Source organism: Capsicum annuum, chromosome 11 (genome assembly GCF_002878395.1).
Source record: "Capsicum annuum cultivar UCD-10X-F1 chromosome 11, UCD10Xv1.1, whole genome shotgun sequence".
NCBI classification, from domain to species: domain Eukaryota; kingdom Viridiplantae; phylum Streptophyta; class Magnoliopsida; order Solanales; family Solanaceae; genus Capsicum; species Capsicum annuum.
The window spans coordinates 39553093-39561678 of NC_061121.1; the positions used below are offsets into that span (position 1 = coordinate 39553093).

Here is an 8586-nt window from a genome sequence, read left to right on the forward strand (position 1 = left end):
CATGATCGGGTTCTATCCATTGTTGGAAAAAATAGCAGTAGTTGTATACCCAGATGACAAATTCTACTAAAAATCATAATTTTACTTACCAAAATCCCCTATGAAGTAATGCCGAAGTGGAAAATGATGAAGGAAACAAAATTTGACCTAACAAATTGATCAGATAACAGTAGTAGCGGTAACAACAACAATAACAATGATCGACAAGAAAAATATGAAGATGATAATGAAGTGAAAGATGATGAATAAAGCAGTAGCAACAATGAACAACAATAATTATGAAGAGAGAAAAACCAACAATGGATGAAAAGAAAGAGAAACACGCCATTTTTTTCCTTCATTTCCTATTATATTAACTAACATATAGATCAAAGTATAAATTCAAAAATTCATGAGTTATTTTCAAACTTTTCAACTTCCTTAATTTATAATAAAATAACTATTACCTTCACTCAATTATTAAGATTTGATAACGTGTAAATTATCAAACTCTTTTGTCACCTAACTCAAAACTCTACTATCTACCTCCCTCTCGAAATTAGATCATTCAAGTTCACGCCCACGTTTTCCATTTTTACCATCTCGTTCAAATCCCCTCCACTTCAGGAATAGCATATAACATGTACTGTCTTCTTGCTTAACTCTCTCCTTTATTTTTTTCCTTCTTTTCATCTATTACGCATTGGAATAATATCGGATTAGTTTTTTATTAAATTCGAATTGTTTCTCCTTTTGAAGTGTGTTTGAATTTTGATTTCACAAATGAATTAAATCATGTTTATATATTGTGCATTTGTATGTGATGTTGTGATAGAGTAGTGATTAGGATATGACTTTGTGGAAGAAAGCTGTGTAGAGGTGTACAGAGATTGTGCCCTATAATTATTTGATGAAATGCCTGAGAGAGAATCTCAAATGCTACGATTCTCTTTATTGTTTATTCCTTTTAAAATATAAACTAAATTGATGAGATCTCCTGAATTCTTGTTTGATTCAGTAGTGTGCAGGTCAATAATAAAGGACTCTTCAAATTCTCCGGATTGCACAACTTATGTGCCACACCAATTGGACGAAAAGCTAAAATAGCTTGTTGTGTGTTATTGCCTTTCATACCTCTGTCAACTCAAGGTTATACACTACTGTTTCTCTTATATTTGCACTGACTATTGCTTAGTATATTTTTTATTCAGTAGTCTTTCTATTGGTGGAGGAACACACTAACCCAATTAATTCAGATTCACATTTTATATATGATCATTTAAGAGGAAAACATTACTTATTAGAAAATTTCTTTGTTCTCAAAACTCGAATTCGAGACTAAGTGCAGGTATGTTTGCTTTTTATCTTTTCATTAGATGTCTATAAAGAAATGTTATGTCTATTACTTATTATTTTTCTTTAACAAATTATGAAAATAATTATTAATGTGTACAATATATGTACAACTCAGATATCCATACTAAATAAGTAGAAGCATGTTACCATAAAGATAAGTCATGCCTGGAGGAGTGTCCAAGATCAACCAAAGAGAATAGTTTGTGATAAATAGAAGTTGGTGCTAAGGTAAACTGGAGGTTGTATCAGTAGTAAGCTTTTGGTGGTTATTTGATAACACTGCTTTCTTACTATTTGGTCTTAGTAATTGATTGCTTCCTAGTTTAATTTTATAAATACAGATTAGCAGAATTGGTGAAACAAAATAGAAATCTATGACACTGTCACATGTAACTGAATTAATTTTCTATGATTAATGATTCAACCCCGAAAGAGGGATAGTTTTAGGTATCTTGGGTCTATGATTCAAGGGAATGGCGAGATTGATGAGATGTCTCTAACTGTATTCGAGCTGGTTGGATGAAATGGAGGCTCGCCTCGGGAGTGTTGTGTGACAAGAAGGTGCCACTAAAGCTTAAAGGTAAATTCTACAGAGCGGCAGTCCGTCCTGCTATGCTAAATGGAGCAGAGTGTTGGCCAGTCAAGAACTCCCACATTCAAAAAATGAAGGTAGCGGAAATAAGAATGTTGTGTTGGATGTGTGGACTTACCAGAGAGGATAGAGTCAGGAATGTGACCGTTCGGGAGAAGGTCGGAGTGGCTTTGTTGGAGGATAAGATGCGCGAAGGAAGGTTGAGATGGTTTGGGCATGTGATGAGGAGGGGCACGAATGCCCCAGTTCGTAGGTGCGAGAGGTTAGCATTAGATGACTTCAGAAGAAGGAGAGATAGGCCAAAGAAGTATTGGAGGGAAGTGATTAGACATGATATGGAGCAGCTTCTGCTTACTGAGGACATAACCCTAGATAGGAAGATGTGGAGGTCGCGGATAAGGGTAGAAGGCTAGGTTGTGTGCGTGGATTTAGTAAGTAGTTAGAAGAGCTCAGGTTGAGTCGGGCTAGTAAACCTAGGATTGAGTCCAAAGATAGGAGCCCGGTCAGGCAGGTGTGGGTCTCTTTCTCCTATTGCTCTTATTTATTTTATTTCTTATTGCTCTGACTTCTATTTTTATGTGTCTTATTCCTTGTCATGTTATGACATCTATCTTGCTTCTTATTTAATTACGCTTTGGTCTACTTTTCTTTATCTTGAGCCAAGGGTCTATCAGAAACAGCCTCTTTACTTCTCTGGAGGTAGCGTTATGGACTGCGTACACTCTACCCTCCCCAGACCCCACTTGGTGGGAATACACTGGGTTTGTTGTTGTTGTTGTTGTTGTAATGATTCAACCTGCCAGTTTGGTCTGAATACTATTGTCCAGATTCTAAGGAATCTTGACTTGATAATTGTAATGGGCAATCTATTAAACTGGCTTTCCCAAAATGTGAAGAATGTGGGTTTGATATAGATATCTCTCAATAGGAATAACAAAACCTATGTTGCTCGGACTCTTCAAAAATGTTAATAAGTGCGTGTCAGATTCTTAAAAAAATAATGTAGTTTTGGAGAATCCCACCCGAATGCAGCATCAAAAGTAAAGAGCCCGTACAACTTAGTAACAAATCAAGTTCTTTTTGGGTTGTATGTTTTCCTGCTTTCTCATAAGTTCATCTGTGATTCTCTGCCAATCTATGTATTTCTTCAACTATTAGTCTACAATTACATTTGTCATTTTAACTATAGTAATTTTGTTTGCTTAAGTTAATTCATTTTCTTTTGCTAAGAACATGACTCGATAGAGGACTGTAAATAAAGTCCTCCACTGAGCAATAAAACTCAACCAAACAAGTTTTCCTCTTTGGCATTCTTAAAGTTGTGTTACCATAATATGGAATAAGATTTCTTTTCTTTTTGTTGCTCTCCTTGTGACTATACTGATATGCGTTGCTTTATCTATTAAAAACTATGATATATTAAGTTTTTTAGGAATTTATTTGTGCAAACCCGTATATTCACATGGTCAACCTTATGTTGCCTTACCAAGAACCAAGTGTTTAAACTATGTGAAATTGTTGATTTTCCACCTACGCCTACTTACGATGCGAACCCGAAAAGCTAACATCCTAGGTACATGATGAAAATATGGAGGACAATGGACAAGTATTAATAGTTTTGACAATTTTAGAGTATTTTATTGACTTGATGCTTATGAGTTCATATTATATGTTTAACTTGGCGTTGACAAGATGCTTATGTTGGCAAGACAATGCTAGAGAATAAGTTCATAAATATTTGCAGCTCCTTCACTGCAGTTCAACCTTTCATTATTCTACTTCTTTTTTGCTTCTCATATACAAGATGCTTGTGTGCCAACAAGTTGGATAAACTATTTGTTTTTGGCTTCAACATATTCTTATCCAACAATTTCTATGTTGGTTTGCTTTTGGACGGATACAGAAGTTTATCAGCTCTTTATTGAAATAAATATTATCACTATTTTCATCGGTTCTCCTTATAGCTCTGTCTTCATCGTGCAGATCATTCGAGCTGGATCAACACTTTCTGCTGCACTTATCTGTTGAGGGAAACTGAAATTTGAAGTTCAAAGAAGCAAACGAGTTTCTCGTCTTCACTTGTGAGCAGAACATGTTGTAAGAACCTTTACGGACTTACCTACTACAACGTATAATAAATAATAGAACTTTGCTCTTGTTGTGTCCGGGCAACGCCAGGGTAACCCTTACTAGGGTTCATGTATTTACCTACTACAACGTATAATAAATAATAGAACTTTGCTCTTGTTGTGTCCGGGCAACGCCCGGGTAACCCTTACTAGTTTGCATGTATTTCTGATTTTTTGTTCTATTGCAGAATCAATTTAATCAATTAAAAGGCAGAGTTGAGTAAATGATTGAAGAAAAATTTCAAGTGATGGTTGTAGCTCAAGGTTGACAATCAAATGATGAAAACTAATCGTAAGTAGCTTATTTATATATTTTTTTTGTATTACTAAATATGTTATTTCTATGAAGAAAATATTCATATGAACAAATAAATTTTAGTTTTAAAATAAATATTTTATAATATCATTTTCTTATTATTTAATTGTTATTGCAATTTATGGAGGAGTGATGAAATCAAAATCAACGGAGAGATGAATAATTTTTTCTCTTGTAAAAGTTTATTACGATGTTTGAGTAAAATGATGTTTCCCTGCTTTGAATGATGTTGAACATTTATTTAATTTTTTTCTAATATATTGCATTTATTGAAAATTTTAAGATATTCGACTGCAATTGTCTATAAATCTCATGCCAAAAATGAATTCTCAGTTACATTATTCGTATTATTGTGACTAATAATTTTCGTGGCAAAGTTTGGTGCTAAACTTTTAGCTTTGAATTAATGAATTGTAGCTAGAGACACTACAAAAAAGAGGTCGCAAAATGTAATTCCGACGGTTCTCAAAACCCCTCAGAATATGAGCCATCACAAATAATTTTGCAGCAGTTTTTTTCCGACCCCCATAACTAATTTGCGGCGGTTATTTTGCGGTGGTGATGACCCTCGTAATTAATTTGCGGCGGTTATTGATCCCCATTATTCTAAATTTAATTCTTTTTATAATAAATTTTTATTTAAAATTTGCCGGGGTTAAAATCTCCTTGTAATTAATTTGCGGCGGTTATTGATCCCCATTATTCTAAATTTAATTTTTTTTATAATAAATTTTTATTTAAAATTTGTCGGGGTTAAAATCTCCACAATTGTTTTACTTTTTTTTAATTTAGTAGGACCCATCAATTTTCAATAACTAATTATAGTTTTGTTATAAAACAAGAAAGAATAAAGAAGAAGAGTAGAGAGAGTGATTCTTATTTTTTCTCTTAAGGGATGAGAGATCATAAGATTGTAAATACAATGAACAAAACTCCTCTATTTATAGGAGAAATTTACTCCTAGTCTGAATAAAAGACGGATGCTTCAAATCTTAATAGATACAAAGTAGATCTTGATAGTCATTCACTATAATGTAAATACATTTATAACACTCCCCCTTGAATGCCTAATTGGTAGATAATGTACCTCGTTAAAATCTTACTAGAAAAAACCCAGTAGGAAAAAAAATCTAGTGAAGAAAAAAGAGTACACATCTCTAATAATACGTATTTCGGCTCCCTCATTAAAAACCTTACAAGGGAAACCCAGTGGGAAAAAACCTCGTAAGGAAAAAAGAGTACAGCGTGTATTAACTCCCCCTAATGAGAACATCCTTAACTTTTGCATCTCGATCTTGTGCAACATCTTCTTGAAAGTTGCAATTGAAGAAGATTTGGTGAATAAATCAGTCACATTGTCAGTTGAACAAATTTGTTGCACGTTAATATCATCATTCTTTTGTAGCTCATGCATGTAGAAAAGCTTTGGCAAAATGTGCTTCGTTTTATCTCCATTTATGAATTCTCCCTTAAGATGTGCTATGTATGTTGAATTATCTCTGTATAAAATTGTGGGTAGATTGTCATATTTCACACCACATTTTTCTCGAATGAGATGTATCATGGACCCCAACCATACACATTCTCGGCTTGCTTCATGAATACTATTATCTCAGCATGATTCAATGAAATGGCTACGATAGACTGCTCTGTATATCTCCAAGATATGGCAGTACCACCACATATAAACACATAGCCTATTTGAGACCAAGCTTTATGCGGGTCAGATAAGTACCCGATATCAGCATGACCAATAAGATCGGGACTGCAATCTTTAGAATAAAACAAACTTATGTGTTTTATCCCATTTTGATGTCTCATAGTAAGAGCAGAAATATACTTTGCTAACAAATTGATTGAAAAGGCTATAGGCCTTGTAGTATTTGCAAGGTACATGAGTGCATCAGTTGCACTAAGGTATGGTACTTCATAACCAATCCAATTCGATATATTTTGAATTTCAGCAAATAATCTATTGCTTTAAAAACTCTCCAAGAGTTCCAATGATGTTCAAGCAACAAGCTTATACAATATAAGGATTATAAATAAGTTTCCCAGAAACTTTTATATGCTTCAAGCAGTTTTAATCCTTAAAAGTTTTCACATAAGTTTTGTCAAGTGACAATATTCAACATTTCATGAGTGACATCTTCAAGTGTCTGGACTGCAAATCAAAGAAGTTTTACGCTTACCAAAATGCATCCTTTCATGTCACTTGATTAATATTTCTACGTCAGTATGCTTAAATAAACGTAAAATTCAGATCCTCGTAATCTTTCACAATATTGCGCCAATATTGTGTCAAAGATATTGATGATATATCATTTTGTATCGGTTCACAATGCGACATAACATTTGAGATCTCACCACTTCATTATTTTCAGGTACATAAACCTCTCATAAGGTTTCATGAAGTAGTATGTCGTAGGCTCTTCAAGAGCTCATTACCTTCTTATTATGATTATTTGCTCCTTATTTTTCAAGAATTATTTCATTTGGAACCTATTATTCTACCATACTTCATGAATGCGTAGACTTTGTCCTTTAAGGACACAAAATAGGAGCACTTGCAGCTTAAATATGAGATGCATTCGGCATTTGACTAGAATTATCTTTTGAATGAGGATCTGATGATAATTCCTAACATATTTCATAGCTCCTTATAATCTCCCCCTTATGTTTGAGAAACTAACATACATCCTCTATCTTCTTTGAGAAATTCATCTTTGTGTATCATGGTATATTTATTAATCGTATACCGCACATCAAAATTATTAGATGGAATAATTGGTTTCCGACCTTGAACCAATTGAGAGGGAAGAAATAATCATAATTTATTGGTCTAATGCATACAAATGCTATTGCAATATATCATATTTCATACCAATATATTAAGTTTTGTTCTCATTAACAATGGTTTAGATATTTATCGAAGACATTCAATGCTAAACCATCATCATCAAGATAAATTATCTTGATTACACAATCTGAAAATTATGCTCAATTTATATTGAACAAGTAACTTTATGAATGTCAAACATAGGTTGACCATGAATGTACCTGTGATCATCTTATTGATGCATTTTTTCAACATATCACATGATAGGTGAACAGGCCCTTATTCACCTTTTATAATTTTCAAATTTGAAGGGATCCAATATCAATATTAGTTGGTCCAACCAACTTGTCATGAGAACAAATACATAAACAATTCTTGAAAAAACTTCTAGTTCTTAATACATGCACATCTTCGAGATGTCACAATCGTTCATATCAATTTATGAACTTTTATTCTAGTAAACTCCAAGTTTACCATGATATGTACTTTTTCTTTAGTAAATTTTAGATTTACTATTACATGAATAAATTTCAGATTTACTACTTCAGAAGTAGATTTCAAAATTATTCAACCTCTTTCAGAGGTGAGTTGTGATACAATCACAATCAAGTGCACGTTTGCATTAATAAGTTTCTCATTCCCCAGGAATGGAATATAATCGTGCCTTAAGCCTATCAAATTATGATAGCTTGTAACCTCTTTAAAGATTTTGCTACTTCAGAAGCAAATCGAGGCATACATATGATGTAGAGAATTTTTTTTCTCTAGCATATCTTATAATCGTATAAGCGTGTGAAAATATCATCACTTTTGATGATCATTATCATATTGTTCCTCCACGCGTATATTTGTGCATTCAATCACTTGTGTTCTTTCAGATATATTATGCACTTCTACCACATACACCTCAAGAATGAAGTAAGTTATCATATTTCAGACTTATCATATATTGCTACCACATTCACTTCATGGAATGAAGCATATTCAATGGGTCGAATTTCATGACTTTTCATCAAACACCCATTATTTTGCCTTAGCCATCACAATATCATTAATATGGTGTATTGAGATTCAAACTCAATAGTTGATCCACATAAAGGCGTCTTAGGCATGAACCGATGGGACTTGAACCCAACATATTATCATCCTTTTTGATAATATTGTTCTTGAGGAATAAATTTAAAATATAAATGGTTCCAAACCAATTATTTTTCCTCAAATCCAATAATAATTATATTAATAGTAGCAAAACAAAGATAACATAAAGAATTACTAACCTTGAAATCCTTCAGATTTATAATCTCACCTGGTTTGGCAGAGTCTCGTGCTGATAACGTGTTATAAAACAAGAAAGAATAAAGAAGAAGAATAGAGA

General features: G+C 33.1%; 1 long non-coding RNA gene across 2 annotated transcripts; it reads left to right on the forward strand.

The window, feature by feature from the left end:
• Nucleotides 1-316: 316 nt before the first annotated feature.
• Nucleotides 317-4476, forward strand: LOC107848456. 2 transcript variants are annotated; one of them, XR_001668029.2, is made up of 4 exons: nucleotides 317-622; nucleotides 1001-1128; nucleotides 3911-4024; nucleotides 4245-4476. It is a non-coding gene; the product is annotated as an uncharacterized LOC107848456 (long non-coding RNA). The 2 variants fall into 2 exon arrangements; XR_001668028.2 differs by having other exon boundaries at nucleotides 459-622; nucleotides 998-1128.
• Nucleotides 4477-8586: the final 4110 nt, after the last annotated feature.